Raw genomic sequence first — 18477 nt, 5'->3', positions numbered from 1 at the left:
AAACCACCCCAATCAGTGGTCGCCCTCCCAGCGGCTTCAGCTTTTCTGGCAACTAGTCAAGAGGCACTTGGACCTAACCTACCTGGTTTGTAAAGGGAATCTTGTCTGGGAACTAGTCTAGAGGCACTTGGACCTAACCTACCTGGTTTGTAAAGGGAATCTTTTCTGGGAACTAGTCAAGAGGCACTTGGACCTAACCTACCTGGTTTGTAAAGGGAATCTTTTCTGGCAACTAGTCAAGAGGCACTTGGACCTAACCTACCTGGTTTGTAAAGGGAATCTTTTCTGGGAACTAGTCAAGAGTCACTTGGACCTAACCTACCTGGTTTGTAAAGGGAATCTTTTCTGGGAACTAGTCAAGAGGCACTTGGACCTAACCTACCTGGTTTGTAAAGGGAATCTTTTCTGGCAACTAGTCAAGAGGCACTTGGACCTAACCTACCTGGTTTGTAAAGGGAATCTTTTCTGGGAACTAGTCAAGAGGCACTTGGACCTAACCTACCTGGTTTATAAAGGGAATCTTGTCTGGGAACTAGTCTAGAGGCACTTGGACCTAACCTACCTGGTTTGTAAAGGGAATCTTGTCTGGGAACTAGTCTAGAGGCACTTGGACCTAACCTACCTAAAGGGAATCTTTTCTGGGAACTAGTCAAGAGGCACTTGGACCTAACCTACCTGGTTTGTAAAGGGAATCTTTTCTGGGAACTAGTCAAGAGTCACTTGGACCTAACCTACCTGGTTTGTAAATGGAATCTTTTCTGGGAAGTAGTCAAGAGGCACTTGGACCTAACCTACCTGGTTTCTAAATGGAATCTTTTCTGGGAACTAGTTAAGAGGCACTTGGACCTAACCTACCTGGTTTGTAAAGGGAATCTTGTCTGGCAACTAGTCAAGAGGCACTTGGACCTAACCTACCTGGTTTGTAAAGGGAATCTTGTCTGGCAACTAGTCAAGAGGCACTTGGACCTAACCTACCTGGTTTGTACTTAAAGGGAAACTTGTCTGGCAACTAATCACGAGGCACTTGGACCTAACCTACCTGGTTTGTAAATGGAATCTTTTCTGGGAACTAGTCAAGAGGCACTTGGACCTAACCTACCTGGTTTGTAAAGGGAATCTTGTCTGGCAACTAGTCAAGAGGCACTTGGACCTAACCTACCTGGTTTGTAAAGGGAATCTTGTCTGGCAACTAGTCAAGAGGCACTTGGATCTAACCTACCTGGTTTGTACTTAAAGGGAAACTTGTCTGGCAACTAATCACGAGGCACTTGGACCTAACCTACCTGGTTTGTAAAGGGAATCTTTTCTGGCAACAGTCAAGAGGCACTTGGACCTAACCTACCTGGTTTGTACTTAAAGGGAAACTTGTCTGGCAACTAATCACGAGGCACTTGGACCTAACCTACCTGGTTTGTAAAGGGAAACTTTTCTGGGAACTAGTCAAGAGGCACTTGGACCTAACCTACCTGGTTTGTAAAGGGAATCTTTTCTGGGAACTAGTCAAGAGTCACTTGGACCTAACCTACCTGGTTTGTAAAGGGAAACTTGTCTGGGAACTAGTCAAGAGGCACTTGGACCTAACCTACCTGGTTTCTAAATGGAATCTTTTCTGGGAACTAGTTAAGAGGCACTTCCCAAGTAGCACAGATTAGCTGTATAGCAGCCGCATAATGAAGTAAGAATACGCTTGAAGCTGGAATAAAAAGCTGCATAAGAGCTGTATAAGCGTCTTTTCAGCTTTTATTACTCTTAAATGGGCACAAATTAGGCAGCCTTAAGTTCACATAGCTACTTAAGAGCGCTGTAGCAGCAATTTAACGAAATTATAAGTGGCAACAGGAGTTATAAGAGGTGTATATTGACTGGGTAAGAGACCACCAGTTACCCTTTATTCAGCTAATATGTCACATGTGCACCCTAATACCGGGAAAGATTGACGTTGGGCTGAATAAAAGATAATTAATAACATACTTTTACACCTCTGCCTTAAAAAGCAGCTATTATTTAGTATAGTGACACTGACGATGAACGCAGAGGTGAACATATTTATATTGAAGTAAAAACGTTAAGCGCAACGACGCCATAAGTCATTTTGTTAAAGTGTTTAGTTGAATATTAGTACATGATCTTTTATATATTTACGCGAGAAAGATGTTTGGGAATGCAAGTTTATTGACATTATATATATACATTATCTAAGAAAATTTCAGTGCGCCACGAAAATAATCAGTATTTATTTAATTTAATGATATAAATAAGCTATGTGTAAAAACTATTTCAGTGGTTTGGGCAGAATTATGAGATAAAAAGTTAATAATACGCTATAGGAAGTACTAAACTAATGATTTAGGTTAAGAACTCATGCACAAAACCTTTTTGTTACCCTTAAAAGTTGGAAAAGTAATTTCAATTTTGTAGGTTATCTACAATAAAATGGCGATCAATGTTAAAAAGCAACGTGAACCATTAAAATTCTAATATGCAGCATAAGACTGTTATATATCTGATAAAGATACTTAAGTGAACCACTATAAAGTCCAAGTCGTTATTTCGATACACTAGTGAACCTCTAAACAGTTATAAGGCATCTTGTGAACGTTTAAACAGCCGCTATGCAGACAGTCTCAATGGTAGTATAATAGGCTGCTTAGCGGTAAACATGTTCAGCGCTAAGCCGTATTATGCGCCACATGTGTTCGATTATACTTCTATTGGTTTCATAATAGTTCACTCGTTCTCCCTTATAATAAGTCAGTGAAATAAAAGCTGCTTAGCGGTAAACATGTTCAGCTATAAGCTGTATTATGCGCCACATGTGTTCCATTTATACGTCTATTGGCTTCATATTAGTTCACTCGTGCTCCCTTAAAGGTCAGCGTAATAAAAGCTGCTTAGCGGTAAACATGTTCAGCGATAAGCTGTATTATGCGCCCCATGTGTTCCATTATACGTCTATTGGCTTCATAATAGTTCATTCGTGCTTCCTTAAAAAGTCAGAATAATAAAAGCTGCTTAGCAGTAAACATGTTCAGCTATAAGCTGTATTATGCGCCACGTATGTTCCATTATACGTCTATTGGCTTCATAATAGTTCACTCGTACTCCCTTAAAAGTCAGCGTAATAAAAGCTGCTTAGCGGTAAACATGTTATGCGACAAGCTGTATTATGTGCCACATGTGTTCCATTATACGTCTATTAGCTTCATAATAGTTCACTTGTGCTCCCTTAATAAGTCAACGTAATAAAAGTCCACAATTACCTCCTTATACAGCACATGGCGTAATTTTATCCACTAAACAGACCTTATAACGGTTAAAGCATTTGATAACCCTTAAAGCTGTATAAAGTCGTAGCAAATATACCTTTATATCACTCTTTGCGTATTAATGGTAGTTTTCAGAGCCGTAATGCAGCGTTTAATCAGCCCTAAGCTATATAAATATCACTGAGATCTATTATACAGCTGTAGGACCACGAGTGTGCTCTTATAAGAGTCTTAATACGCACAGAGCGTTAAATAGAACTAAAAGTGAGTAGTTATAGAGCTATCTGTGCTACTTGGGTTGGACCTAACCTACCTGGTTTGTAAAGGGAATCTTGTCTGGCAACTAGTCAAGAGGCACTTGGACCTAACCTACTTGGTTTGTAAAGGGAATCTTGTCTGGCAACTAGTCAAGAGGCACTTGGACCTAACCTACCTGGTTTGTACTTAAAGGGAAACTTGTCTGGCAACTAATCACGAGGCACTTGGACCTAACCTACCTGGTTTGTAAATGGAATCTTTTCTGGGAACTAGTCAAGAGGCACTTGGACCTAACCTACCTGGTTTGTAAAGGGAATCTTGTCTGGCAACTAGTCAAGAGGCACTTGGACCTAACCTACCTGGTTTGTAAAGGGAATCTTGTCTGGCAACTAGTCAAGAGGCACTTGGATCTAACCTACCTGGTTTGTACTTAAAGGGAAACTTGTCTGGCAACTAATCACGAGGCACTTGGACCTAACCTACCTGGTTTGTAAAGGGAATCTTTTCTGGCAACAGTCAAGAGGCACTTGGACCTAACCTACCTGGTTTGTAAAGGGAATCTTGTCTGGCAACTAGTCAAGAGGCACTTGGACCTAACCTACCTGGTTTGTACTTAAAGGGAAACTTGTCTGGCAACTAATCACGAGGCACTTGGACCTAACCTACCTGGTTTGTAAAGGGAAACTTTTCTGGGAACTAGTCAAGAGGCACTTGGACCTAACCTACCTGGTTTGTAAAGGGAATCTTTTCTGGGAACTAGTCAAGAGGCACTTGGACCTAACCTACCTGGTTTGTAAAGGGAATCTTTTCTGGGAACTAGTCAAGAGGCACTTGGACCTAACCTACCTGGTTTGTAAAGGGAAACTTGTCTGGGAACTAGTCAAGAGGCACTTGGACCTAACCTACCTGGTTTGTAAATGGAATCTTTTCTGGGAACTAGTCAAGAGGCACTTGGACCTAACCTACCTATTATTACTTCATATACACATTCTTTCGTTTCTGCGACCCATACAGAAACGAAATACTACTAGAAAAGTGGGTTAGGTTTGCTATCATATTAAAGCAAATTACTCCAAAATAATCAGTCTTCCAGAAACAAAATGCTATACTAGAAAAGTGGGTTAGGTTAGAACTGCGACCCTTTCAGAACCAAACTTCTATCAGAAAAGTGGGTTAGGTTAGGTTTGATCGCATTTCAAAGAAAAGAAATGCTGCTAGAAAAGTGGGTTAGGTTAGGTTTGAACTGCGACCCTTAGGCCCACTTGCACCATTCCACTAACCCGGGGTAAACCGGTTAAACTTGGAGTTGCCATGGTTACCCATACAATGCAACACTAGGTTAATGGTTTAACCCTGGGTCAGTGGAATGGTGCAAGTGGGCCTTACAGAAAAGAAATGCTACTAGAAAAGTGGGTTAGGTTAGGTTGAACTGCGACCCTTGCAGAAAAGAAATGCTACTAGAATAGTGGATTAGGTTAGGTTTGAACTGCGACCCTTACAGAAATAAAATGCTACTAGAAAAGTGGGTTACGTTATGTTAGAACTGCGACTGTTACTAAAATGAAATGCTATGATACCTACAGAAAAAGGTGACGAAGTGGATTAATTAATTTAATCATTATTGGCCTTTACGTCTATTGCAGACGATTTATGGTGTAACATACATTACACCGCCTGGGACGGAATTAAGGAAACGCGGGGATGCCCAGCACCTGCATTACCCTCTCGGCTTCACTGTCTTATGCCACAGGAAAGGCGAGCCAATACGTGTGGAGACAGGTCAGCTGCAGGAATCTGCCGCATATTTCAGGTTGGACCCTACTCGCGCCTCACGGAAACTCCATTCCGGGTTTTATTTTGGAGTATCCTTCTCCTAGATGGATTGCAAAACAATGCTAAGAGGACCATCTCCCCTGTGACGAAATAGCTTCTTACTTCGTTTGAACGAAACGAAGTTAATTTAATAGGATAACGATAAGTATGTTAATCTAAATATTTGCACATTTTCAAATAAAATGTGGTTACAATTTTGGTGGTCATTTACTATTTTTGGGTTTACAATGATTATTTTGGAGTGATTTGGTTTATATAATAGGATAGCAAAATTTAAGAATTTGGTTATAATTTTAGATTAAAATGGAGTTCTAATTTTGGTGGTCCTTTACTATTTTTGTGTTTATAATTGTAAACCCATTATCTATCCTATTAAAGAAAATAATAATAATTATTTTGGTGTCATTTTCTTTAATAGGATAGCAAGATGTAAAAATTTGGTTATAATTTCACATTAAAATGGGGTTTGAAATTTGGTAATCATTTACTACTTTTAATAATGATATGGGTTAATAATGATTAGTTTGGTGTAATTTCCTTAAAAAGTATAGTAAAATGTAATAAAATTGGTAATCATTTCACATTAAAATGGTGTTATAATTTTGGTGATAATTTTATATTATTTTAGGGTGGTAAAATAGATTTTTTTGGTATTAAATTTTACTAAATCTAGTGATCAGTTAAATAGCAGCGGTAATAAATATGGAATAAATGGCTTTATTATTTATTATATGTTTAGACGACCGGTCTGGCCCAGTGGGTAGTGTCCCTGCCTGCAAAGGCGATGGTTCGAACCCTAGAGGGCATTTATTTGTGTGATGCACACTAATATTTGTTCCTGGGTCATGGGCTCGTGGGTGTTTTCTATGTATATAAGTATTTATTTATATATATAAGTATGTATATCGTCGCCTTAGTAGCCATAGTACGGTCAGCCAAGAAAGAAGTCAGAAGAGAAAGTCAAGAAAATCAGAAGATAGAGTCGAAAAGTGGTAGACCACTTTCTTGGCCGACTGACTTTTCTGACACACACATGCACTCGCACACGCACACGCGCGCGCACACACACGCGCACACACACACACACACACACACACACACACACACACACACACACACACACACACACACGCATACGCACACAAACACGCACTCACGCACGCACGCACTAAAATATACACCATCATTTTTATTTATAATAAAATACACATGCACAAAGGTGTCCGGTAAAACTAGGCTGAGCCTGTTAATCTTGGGGCTTATTAAAGAGTAGGTAACAGTAACTAAAATAGAATAGAATAGAATATATTCTATTCTATAACACCAAACGCCGAGCCATAACATTAGAATGAACCTAATAATAAATAATTTCTATATGTTAAAATTACTAGAGTAAGATAAGAATGCAACCATTTTGATTTGCAAGTGTTATTTTAAACTTCTATAAAATTATGACGTATAAATAACACTTGCACTGCGCATGCTATCGTATAGAACCAAAAATAAACGCGAGCGTAGCGAGCGCGAAATTTTTTGTTAACCATATCGGAAATTGTGAAAGCGTAACGTGTTAAAAGGCCGGGTAATATCGATCTTCATCTGGGCCTAAAAGTCCGACGTGCCCCAATGAGGCGAGCTTTCATGCGAAGTCAAAGCCGTGCTTCAGAATAAATACCTAGTTGAGCACAGACACGAACCAATGCCAATTGTATTAAAAAGCGGGACCGCAGGCCGAGCTTGGCGCAGCGAGGCCAAAGGCTAAGCTGAAGTAGAGGAAATGTGGAACACAAACCAATGGTTAATTGAGGTAAAAAGTGAGGCTGACGGTCGAGCATTCCTATGAAAAACTGGGGACACTTTCGGCTTCTTTCTTTTTCTTTGTTTTAATCAATAGTCCTCGTGATTCTGAGTCGAAATAACCCAAAAGTTGTTGGTTGTTCGAAAAAAGTGAACCATTTTTCCTGAAAACCCCGATTATTACAACTTTACAACAGGTACATATAGGTATGTACGCAGGATACGGCCCGTAAACTGTAACGTATTGCTTCAATTTTATTACAGTATTTCATTAATCTAAAGAATAGATCGAAAAAGAAAACAATAACAAAGCATACTTACTCATTATTAAATAAGAATAAATTTTCACCCTATGGAACAACATTTTATTTGGTGCGCGCGGAGCCCCTACCCTAATAGCATTTTCTTGTAGGGATTTTGTTGGGCCTTTGTTTACGTATTAGTTGGGCAACCGTTATATTTGGCCGTACGATTTGCTGGAGGGCCCTCGACAAAGGCCCTCCCGAAGATTCCCAACAGAGGGCCATAAGAGTAATTTTTTCGTTGGGCCTATTTAAATAAATCATACAATTATTCAACGGTGGTGGTTTTGGTTGGGCCGTGGTTGGGCCTGTACACATTTGTTTGATGGTTGGTTAATTGTTACATTTGGCCGTACGACTTGCTGGAGGGCCCTCGACAAAGGCCCTCCCGAAGATTCCCAACAGAGGGCCATTAGAGTAATTTTTTCGTTGGGCCTATTTAAATAAATCATACAATTATTCAACGGTGGTGGTTTTGGTTGGGCCGTGGTTGGGCCTATACACATTTGTTTGATGGTTGGTTAATTGTTACATTTGGCCGTATGGCTTGCTGTAGGGCCAACTGCAAAAAAATAAAAAAGGGCAATTTTTTCGTTGTGCTTCTGTTTGCAAATTCAACAATTACCCAACGGCAAGTCAGGTAGGTCGGTAGGTAGTCGTGCACCAGGTTGAAGGCCCAACACAGCTTGTCCCACGAAGGGCCAACATTGTAACTTTAACGTTGGGCCTTGTGTAGGATTCTTACTGTACTGTACTGTACTTACGTGTAATTTATAGTGTGCCTACAGTCTAATTATGTAATGGGCTTTTGTTTACGAGTCCTACAGTTACCCTACGTTAAGTAAGTGGTTGTGTAATACGACGTTGGGCCTTTGCTGATAAATATTACAATTACACTACGGTAGGCATTGGTTGTATTGTATCCACATGAAGGCCCTAGGCAGCATTTGTTGTTAATCTTCTCTGTATCGTTCCAATTTTAGTATATGTACTGCCGAAACAAGTACACTTACTATACACTCTAATTTGTATATATACTAACCGCACTTCGAAACTTCGTAAGCGAGATTTATGTTATTTGAGATTTAAATTGAGAAAATGTTGGTAAAAAACAATTTTTTAAATTTATGTATAAATTTTATAGTTATAGCTATTAGATTTATAAGTTATTTTAAAAAAATATTATGATTATATCCGGAATAATCGAGAAAATAACTATAACTTCGATGTTTGGAGACAGTAACGCCATCTAGTGATATCACAAGCAAACTCAACTGGTATTGTTGGGCATCAGTACCACAGCCAATGTTGGTAAACGCGATATTTGTGCTCACTGGGCCAACGAATGTTATCGTTGTTTAGCCACCGGTACCAAAATACACAAAGGCCCATTGTTAGGCGTCAGTGCCACAGCCAATGTTGGTAAATACGATATTTGTCATCATTGGGCCATCGGATGATATCGTTGATTAGCCAACGTTACCAAAATAAACAAAGGCCCATTGTTGGGCATCAGTGCCACAGCCAATGTTGGTAAATGCGATATTTGTCATCATTGGGCCATCGGATGATATCGTTGATTAGCCAACGTTACCAAAATAAACAAAGGCCCATTGTTGGGCATCAGAGCCACAGCCAATGTTGGTAAATGCGATATTTGTCATCATTGGGCCATCGGATGATATCGTTGATTAGCCAACGTTACCAAAATACACAAAGGCCCATTGTTGGGCATCAATGCTACAGCCAATGTTGGTAAATGCAATATTTGTCGTCATTGGGCCATCGGATGATATCGTTGATTAGCCAACGTTACCGAAATAAACAAAGGCCCATTGTTGGGTATCAGTGCCACAGCCAATGTTGGTAAATGCGATATTTGTCATCATTGGGCCATCGGATGATATCGTTGATTAGCCAACGTTACCAAAATACACAAAGGCCCATGGTTGGGCATCAATGCTACAGTCAATGTTGGTAAATGCGATATTTGTCGTCATGGGGCCATCGGATGATATCGTTGATTAGCCAACGTTACCAAAATAAACAAAGGCCCGTTGTTGGGCATCAATGCTACAGCCAATGTTGGTAAATGCGATGTTTGTCGTCATTGGGCCATCGGATGATATCATTGACTAGCCAACGTTACCAAAATAAACAAAGGCCCATTGTTGGGCATCAGTGCCACAGCCAATGTTGGTAAATGCGATTTTTGTCATCATTGGGCCATCGGATGATATCGTTGATTAGCCAACGTTACCAAAATACACAAAGGCCCATTGTTGGGCATCAATGCTACAGCCAATGTTGGTAAATGCGATATTTGTCGTCATTGGGCCATCGGATGATATCGTCGATTAGCCAACGTTACCAAAATAAACAAAGGCCCATTGTTGGGCATTAGTGCCACAGCCAATGTTGGTAAATGCGATATTTGTCATCATTGGGCCATCGGATGATATCGTTGACTAGCCAACGTTACCAAAATACACAAAGGCCCATTGTTGGGCATCCGTGCCACAGCCAATGTTGGTAAATGCGGTATTCGTCACCATTGGGCCAACGAATGTTATCGTTGGTTAGCGAACGGTAGCAAAATACACAAAGGCCCATTGTTGGGCATCACTGTCACTGCCAATGTTGGTAAATGCGATATATGTCATCATTGGGCCAACGAATATTATCGTTGTTTAGCCAACGGTACCAAAATACACAAAGGCCCATTGTTGGGCATCTGTGCCACAGCGAATGTTGGTAAATGCGATGGTGGGCCAATACAAAATTAATGTTGGCTACGGAACGAACCTCATCCCAACGTTTTCCCTACCGTTGGCACCGTGGGCCCCAACGAAAATGCTACTAGGGTAGGCTGTTGCCTACTTTGACTTAGGGTTAATCCAGCCCTGCTCATGACGGATTCGCTAGTCTACAATGTTCTAGAACATTACATAACAGTCGGGTATGTTCCGAAACGTTTCATAATGATCTGGGATATTCCCGAACATGGAATGAATTAATACACTTTCTCACCATATGGTGATGATGATGATGATGCATTCCTGTCATCCCTCATTAGGGACATAGGGCTCGCAGAAGAATCCTCCATTTGTCGCTATATACAATTTGCGAATAGGTATAGCCAAATAGGAATAGGTGTCGAATGATCCTCAACCATGTTAACATGTTTGTTTACAGTTAGACTACCTGCGAGAAAGAATAGCACTAGGGACTGAAGGAGTAGACACCACACCAGCTCCAGACACCAGCGGCAACAGCCAGCGTCGAACACCAGCGCGAAGCCGGGAGACGGGCCCTGGCCCAGAGCAGCGTCGAACACCAGCACGAGGCCGGGAGACGGGCCCTGGCCCAGACCTGCGTCGAACACCAGCACGAGGCCGGGAGACGGGCCCTGGCCCAGACCAGCGTCGGACACCAGCACGAGGCCGGGAGACGGGCCCTGGCCCAGACCTGCGTCGAACACCAGCACGAGGCCGGGAGACGGGCCCTGGCCCAGACCAGCGTCGGACACCAGCACGAGGCCGGGAGACGGGCCCTGGCCCAGACCAGCGTCGAACACCAGCACGAGGCCGGGAGACGGGCCCTGGCCCAGACCTGCGTCGAACACCAGCACGAGGCCGGGAGACGGGCCCTGGCCCAGACCAGCGTCGAACACCAGCACGAGGCCGGGAGACGGGCCCTGGCCCAGACCTGCGTCGAACACCAGCACGAGGCCGGGAGACGGGCCCTGGCCCAGACCAGCGTCGGACACCAGCACGAGGCCGGGAGACGGGCCCTGGTCCAGACCTGCGTCGAACACCAGCACGAGGCCGGGAGACGGGCCCTGGCCCAGACCAGCGTCGGACACCAGCACGAGGCCGGGAGACGGGCCCTGGCCCAGACCAGCGTCGGACACCAGCACGAGGCCGGGAGACGGGCCCTGGCCCAGACCAGCGTCGAACACCAGCACGAGGCCGGGAGACGGGCCCTGGCCCAGACCTGCGTCGAACACCAGCACGAGGCCGGGAGACGGGCCCTGGCCCAGACCTGCGTCGAACACCAGCACGAGGCCGGGAGACGGGCCCTGGCCCGGACCAGCGTCGAACACCAGCACGAGGCCGGGAGACGGGCCCTGGCCCAGACCAGCGTCGAACACCAGCACGAGGCCGGGAGACGGGCCCTGGCCCAGAGCAGCGTCGAACACCAGCACGAGGCCGGGAGACGGGCCCTGGCCCAGACCTGCGTCGAACACCAGCACGAGGCCGGGAGACGGGCCCTGGCCCAGAGCAGCGTCGAACACCAGCACGAGGCCGGGAGACGGGCCCTGGCCCAGACCTGCGTCGAACACTAGCACGAGGCCGGGAGACGGGCCCTGGCCCAGATCAGCGTCGAACACCAGCACGAGGCCGGGAGACGGGCCCTGGCCCAGACCAGCGTCGAACACCAGCACGAGGCCGGGAGACGGGCCCTGGCCCAGACCAGCGTCGAACACCAGCACGAGGCCGGGAGACGGGCCCTGTCCCAGACCAGCGTCGAACACCAGCACGAGGCCGGGAGACGGGCCCTGGTCCAGACCTGCGTCGAACACCAGCACGAGGCCGGGAGACGGGCCCTGGTCCAGACCAGCCTCGAACACCAGCACGAGGCCGGGAGACGGGCCCTGGCCCAGACCTGCGTCGAACACCAGCACGAGGCCAGGAGACGGGCCCTGGTCCAGACCTGCGTCGAACACCAGCACGAGGCCGGGAGAAGGGCTCTGGTCCAGACCAGCCTCGAACACCAGCACGAGGCCGGGAGACGGGCCCTGGCCCAGACCTGCGTCGAACACCAGCACGAGGCCAGGAGACGGGCCCTGGCCTAGACCAGCGTCGAACATCAGCACGAGGCCGGCGTCTCCAGCGCCCGGCTCAAAGGGGTCATTCTTCTAACGGTAAAAAAAAATCTGAGGAATAAAGTAACTATGAAAAAAAGTTTTTGGCAAAAACCTAATAATGCCTCAGATTAAAATATCTGACCGCATTCTTTTTTTTTCATTTCTTCACCGCTAAACTGGGTCCCTTTTGTGTAACGTTATAAACAATTACATAGTTTAAAAAACCGGGCAAGTGCGAGTCGCGCACGAAGGGTTCCGTACCATAATGCAAAAAAAAAAACAAAAAAAAAGCAAAAAAAAAACGGTCACCCATCCAAGTACTGACCACTCCCGACGTTGCTTAACTTTGGTTAAAAATCACGTCTGTTGTATGGGAGCCCCATTTAAATCTTTATTTTATTCTGTTTTTAGTATTTGTTGTTATAGCGGCAAAAGAAATGCATCATCTGTGAAAATTTCAACTGTCTAGCTATCACGGTTCGTGAGATACAGCCTGGTGACAGACGGACGGACGGACGGACGGACAGCGAAGTCTTAGTAATAGGGTCCCGTTTTACCCTTTGGGTACGGAACCCTAAAAATGACAAAGGGCCGACACCTCAGAATCCTGGAGCGTTCATCTCCCATTCTTTGAAGAAACTACCCCGAAAAAAGAAAGTTATGCACCGAAAACAGATATTGTATACTGTATTTGTCGTAGTTTTGTTTTAAATTACAATAAAATATGTTTGTGTAGTGTACGAGTAGCTTCGCTGACATTCCCTTGGTGTCTCACTAAAGAGGCCCACTGATTAAGAGTCCGCCGGACGGCCTCGGCCTGTCAGTTAGAACGCGTAAATCGATACTGAAGGCTAGGGTCCGCTTCCGAGAAATATCGGAACCGAAAGTACCGGGAATTTCCGGGATTTAGAGCCATTCAAAATTAAAATCCCGGTACTTTCGGGATTTTCATAGTGTGTACGTGGTTCGCAAACCTGCTGCGAGCGGTACGCGAGCGGCTCGCAGCGAGCAGACGTTTACAACGTACTCATTTCTGAACCCGTAACGTTGCATGTAACTGTAACTGTTACTGTTGCCAAAAACATAGTGTGTACGTGGCTCGCGAGTTGCAGACGATTGTCGGTTTTTGCCGCGAACCAAAGGGCGCTCGCACTGCGCTCGTGGATGTCAAGATCAGTTGTTGCTAGCCGCTGCGAACCAGCTATACCTATATCGAGTATTTCTTCGTCATGAGTGAATGGTGGAGGATAAATGTATTTTGCTGATAGACGCCTACAGGGAAAATAGTGTACTATGTAGTACTAAGTATTTTCTGGAACTCCTTTCCCGATACATTGTATGAATCCCCCATCTTCGTGGCCGTTTATGATCATCGAGTAAGCATCTAGTATGTATGCTGCACAATACTTCTCCGACAAATCAAAACTGCAGATAGATCCGGCTTGTCAGTGGCCTTCTCGTACACACTAGAACAGTGGTTCCTCACCTGGGGGTAAAACTGGTATTTTACGGGGGTAATAAGCTAACCCAATATAACAATACAACAAACGTATGATCACGACGCAATAAACGTTGCATCTCTCTACCACTTACTTTTTTTTAATTTAAGTTTAAACGAGTCGGCCCTGAAGGTTTTTTTAAAAACAACAAAAAAAGAAAAGAAATACACGTGGGCCCAAAAAATTTTTAAAGGGCGTGAAAAGATAGAAATCAATACCACTTATCCGCAATTTTAATTGGCTGCTATTTAACTGATCACCAGATTTAATAAAATTTAATACCAATAAAATCTACTTTACCACCCTAAAATAATGAATGATCACCAAAATTATAACACCATTTTAATGTGAAATGATTACCAATTTTAATACATTTTACTATCCTATTAAAGGAAATGACACCAAATTAATCATTATTAACCCAAAAATTGTAAATAATTACCAAATTTCAAACCCCAATTTAATGTCAATTGATAACCAAATTTTTACATCGTGCTATCCTATTAAATAAAATGACACCAAAATAATCATTGTAAACCCAAAAATAGTAAATGACCACCAAAATTAGAACTCCATTTTAATGTAAAATTATAACCAAATTTTATATCTTGCTATCCTATTAAAGCAAAGCAAAATTTTCTAGTAGCATTTCGTTTCTGTATGGGTTGCAGTTCAAACCTAACCTAACCCACTTTTCTAGTAACATTTCGTTTCTGTAAGGTTCGCAGTTCAAACCTAACCTATCCCACTTTTCTAGTAGCATTTCTTATCTGGAAGGGTCGCAGTTCAAACCTAACCTAACCCACTTTTCTAGTAGAATTTCGTTTCTGTGTAGGTCGGAGTTCAAACCTAACCTAACCCACTTTTCTAGTAGCATTTCGTTTCTGTAAGGGTCACAGTTCAAACCTAACCTAACCCACTTTTCTAGTAGCATTTCGTTTCTGTAAGGGTCGCAGTTCAAACCTAACCTAACCCACTTTTCTAGTAGCATTTCTTTTCTGTAAGGGCTATGATATTTTAATACTAGATGTGTTATACACGTTCCAAAATTGAAGCACTCACCTCGTGTCATGTGTACGAGTTTGTCTCAGTCTGCCTGACGCAAGCGCGAAGTGTACACCGGTTAATACTTTTCCACAAATAACGTGTATTAAGCAACAAAATGCCGACCTGCGTTATGTTGAAATGCTCAAATTATCCGCGGAAGCGCAAAAAAATTGACGGCGTCACATATCATTCGTAAGTAAAAGCTGAAATAATCCGTTTTTCTTCGGTTTAATCTCGAAAGAAATAAAGCTGGCCGCCATTTTCGCCGGCTGACAGAAAGAGATAAGTTTATGTTCTTATCAGCGAGAATGACAAGGACGCACCAACTGCGTACATAGATTATCATAGCAGAGGCGTCATGGTAAGTTGCATTCATTGTTTGGTGCTTGTCGTACAAATAAGAGAAATAAATTTCAACTTTAATAAAAGGTTTTGTTGTTATTGAATTTGATTTTTTTAACTCGGTTTCGTGGAAAGGAATATAGTTTATTTACATAGTTATATATTTTTACCGCTTTATTTACATTTGCGTATGAACTGTGCTAATACCAGTATATATCACTTGATCAAAGGGAAGGTGAATGTTATTAATATACAGTATTCACGAAATAGGTAGAATCCAGTACATATAAAATATAAAAATACGGGGTGAAATTTTAATCACCATACATAACATACATAATCTGCGTACTGAGCCAGCCAAATTTTTTTTGTTACAAAAGTAACAATGATATAGTGCGTCAAGCAAATCTTGTCAGTAGCAATGTAAAGCAAACTAATATCTTTTATTTACATAACTAAATGTGAAAACTTTTTACTTCGGTAGCGAGTACATTACTACATAGAACTGCACTAAAATAATTTGCCCCTTCTGTCAAACATCTTCTTTGATATTTTTTTTTCTTAATAAGTTTTTCGGTTCGCGCCATCTCCACTATTTGCCGTCGTGTTATGGTGGTATCACTGATTTACCAAATTCACGCGCAAGTGACAAACACTAGCCGTCTCTTTTTTACTTAGGTATTATTTTAATTGTGCCGTCTCTTTTACGCATTTGCGTATGAAGTTGTAAACAAATTGTAACTGATGCTGCCGTGACATTGGCAGCATTGGTTGGCATCATTTTTTTCGCTTGATATGTTAGTGTATGGCAAATCTAGTATTAAAATATCATAGTGTAAGGGTCGCAGTTCAAACCTAACCTAACCCACTTTTCTAGTAGCAATTCGTTTCTGTAAGGGTCGCAGTGTTAACCTAGCCCACTTTACTGATAGCAGTACAAACCTAACCTAACATACTTTTCTAGTAGCATTTCAGTATGCCTACCTAAGTTATGCGGTGCGGGGTACGGGGGTTGAGCGGGAGGGGCTAGTAATTTTGGCATCATTTTACTTTATTTGGTAATATGTATAATTTTTTTGGTATCATAGTGGTTTATTTAGGTGAAAATATCGCATTTATTTGGTCTTCAAGATTTGGTGATCATTAATGATTTTTGGTAATCATTCAATATATTTGGTATTCGAATACAATTTGAAGTGCAGTCGTAATTAAAATGGTGGTACATTTGTAATTTTAGGCCTTATTTTTTTGGTGTTCAGTATTTTTTTTTGGTAAGCATGATTTTTTTATTTAGGGTACCAAAGTATTTTTTGGTGGTCATTATATTTGTAGCCATTTTTAATTTGGCAAACAATGGACTAAACACCCTGTATCATACCGGGTGTCGCCTGTAACACGAGCAAATAATTAAAACTTAGATTGTACTCCTCAAACGGTGACACTTTTGTTCAACAAATTTGAAGAAATAATGAAGTATTTAGAGTCCCTATTATTGATACAAAATAAATATTATCTTCAATGGACGCCATCGCCACGCCATATCATTGTGATTGACGTTGCTTGCCACGCCTTAAACATAACAAAATTCGCAATACAACCAAATTTTTTTTGCGTCTTAGAATAAACTTTAAAGTGTATTTTAAAATCAAACCACAAGTTATTTTTAAAAGTTGCTGTGTACAGCCTATACAGTTAAATTTTTGCTCGTATTACAGGCCAAACTCGGTATAAAGTTCAAACATCATATAAAGTTTTGCCTTTGTATTGGCTAATTATTTTTTATATAACATTCATAACTTATAGTATCTAATTATTTAATAATTACACTGAGACAAAAAACTAACAAAAACACACTTAGAATTACAAAAATAAAACTTAATCCGGGGACAAGGAGAGTCAACTATAATAGGAACAATTTGACTTTTGCAATTTCTATTTAATAGGAAATACAACTTCTATATTTTTTAAGGGCTATTTGAAGCGCTGGTGGCCTAGCGGTGAGAGCGTGCGACTTGCAATCTGGAGGTCGCGGGTTCTAACCCCGGTTCGTACCAATGAGTTTTTCGGAACTTATGTACGAAATATCATTTGATATTTACCAGTCGTTTTTCGGTGAAGGAAAACATCGTGAGGAAACCGGACTAATCCCAATAAGAGGCCTAGTTTACCCTCTGGGTTGGAAGGTCAGATGGCAGTCGCTTTCGTAAAAACTAGTGCCTACGTCAAATCATGGGATTAGTTGTCAAGCGGACCCCAGGCTCCCATGGGCCGTGGCGAAATGCCGGGATAACGCCAGGAAGAAGACAACTTCTATATTTGTAATTTGAAGTATGCTAGAGTAATTTCAGAAATTTGGTTTTGTTATTCCGAGAGGTGCTTTAGCAATATCGGAGGTGATGACGTCATGGGTGAAAACTAACCGTTTTGTAATTCTAAGCGTGCTTTAGCAATATCGGAGACGATGACGTCATAAGTTTTACTAAACTGTACTGCGATCCCAAGCTAGCTGTTGTTATTCTAGAGATAATGACGTCACAGGCAAAAACTAAACTGTTTGCAATTCCACCGCCCCTAGCAAAGGGGCGCCGCGAAAGCATATGTCGCGCGCGTGGTAGCTACCCGTCTCTATTTCTGTCTGTATGAATAAAAAAGCATTTGGTAGTATATCTCTGTACTAAAGAGGCACTATAAAAGCCTGTCGAGATATTCTACCCATTCCTTTCTTATTCATACAGTCAGAAAGAGACTAGTAGTTATTACGCGCGCAACATGCTCTCGCGGCGCACCTGTGCTAGGGAGGTTGGAATTGCAAACAGTTTAGATTTACCTATGATGTCATTATCACTAGAATAACAACAGCTAGCTCGAAGTAGCAGAACAATATATTCCTGTAGACCCCAAATACACAGTAGGTCGCGGGTTAATATGTCCATGGCCCACAATATATCCTAAATTTATTATTTAACTTAAGTATGTTTTAAACAAAGAAGACACGCCCGCCCGACATCCGACACAATACTAACTCTCACCAAATGAACGTAGCAACTAGTAAATATTACTAAAATCGCCAACATTCGTTTCGCTGTGTTGGTATTACAAAACTCGTTTAGTGATTGGTACAACAATGAACATAAACACAACAAGTCTATCTACTAAATACCAGTAAACTTTGTAATGTCGCTATAGTAACAACTGAATTGTTATTTTAAATGGGGTAATGTTATTCCCGCGAACTCGTTATTTAGATATTACAAAACTATGTA

The sequence above is a fragment of the Cydia fagiglandana genome, chromosome 24 (genome assembly GCF_963556715.1).
Source record: "Cydia fagiglandana chromosome 24, ilCydFagi1.1, whole genome shotgun sequence".
Taxonomy (NCBI): Eukaryota; Metazoa; Arthropoda; class Insecta; order Lepidoptera; family Tortricidae; genus Cydia; species Cydia fagiglandana.
This window is presented reverse-complemented; position numbering follows the sequence as displayed.